This window comes from Lupinus angustifolius, chromosome LG20 (genome assembly GCF_001865875.1).
Source record: "Lupinus angustifolius cultivar Tanjil chromosome LG20, LupAngTanjil_v1.0, whole genome shotgun sequence".
NCBI classification, from domain to species: Eukaryota; Viridiplantae; Streptophyta; class Magnoliopsida; order Fabales; family Fabaceae; genus Lupinus; species Lupinus angustifolius.
Genome location: NC_032028.1, coordinates 12,567,511 through 12,568,695, shown reverse-complemented (window position 1 = coordinate 12,568,695; position 1,185 = coordinate 12,567,511). Strand labels below are relative to the sequence as shown.

At 38.0% G+C, this 1,185-nt stretch overlaps 1 pseudogene; it reads left to right on the top strand.

Moving 5' to 3' along the window:
• Positions 1–704, top strand: part of LOC109335495 — a 2,022-nt pseudogene extending 1,318 nt beyond the window's left edge.

Sequence of the window (1,185 nt, the reverse complement as noted above, 5' to 3'; positions counted from 1 at the left end):
TCTTCCATTCCTCTTCCATTTCCTCCAAGAGCCATTCAAAGTAAGAAGATGGAAGAGGTAGACAAGGAGATCTTGGACACATTTAGAAAGGTAGAGGTGAACATACCTTTACTTGATGCAATCAAACAAATTCCAAGATATGCAAAATTTCTAAAGGAGTTGTGCACTCACAAGAGGAGGCTCAAAGGTAATGAGAGGATCAGCTTGGGCAGAAATGTTTCAGCACTAATAGGTAAACCTGTTCCTCACATTCCTGAAAAATGTAAGGACCCAGGTACATTTGTTGTACCTTGCATAATAGGTAATAGCAAATTTGAGAATGCCATGCTAGATCTAGGTGCTTCGATTAATGTTATGCCTATGTCTGTTTTCATGTCTCTTTCACTTGGACCTATCCAACCCACTGGGGTAATGATTCAATTAGCAAACAGGAGTACTGCTTACCCTGCTGGTCTGATAGAGGATGTCTTGGTTCGGGTTGGTGAACTTATTTTTCCTGCTGATTTTTATATTCTCGATATGGAAGAGAGATCCTCCCGTAACAAAGTTCCTATCATTTTGGGAGGCCATTTTTTAGAACAACCCGAACCAAGATAGATGTCCATGCTGGAACATTATCCGAGGACCATTCTGTGTTTCATATTGATTTACTTGATGAGTTAACCAATGAGCATATATGTGATTTCCTTAATGATTTTGATTCTATGTCATTGATAGACTCATACACTTGTCATACATCTGAAATGTGTAATTCTTGTATTGATGCGTTTCTGCATATTTCTGTTGATCCAAATGTTGTAGAATCAGATTGCACTAACCCAATTGCTGCAAACATCATACAGCAATCTGATTTACTTGTCCAGGTACAAGCTGTAGAATCTATGTCTGCTACTTTGGTTCCATCTGTTTTGCAGGCACCTGTATTGGAGCTTAAACCTTTGCCTGAAAACCTCAAGTATGCTTGAAAGTGCGCATGTCAAGAGGAGCACTTTGGAAAGCTTTCCCATTATATGTTGTGGTATTGATGAGGATAACTTGTGATTATAAGAGCTTGAAGATCATCAACAAATCAATGTGCTTAAGTCTCTAGATTGGTATTAGACTTAGACTAGTCATTAGTTTAGTCTAAGGCTTAGGTAAACTCAATACATGTCTCATATGCATAAAACTTTAAATCATTTTAGT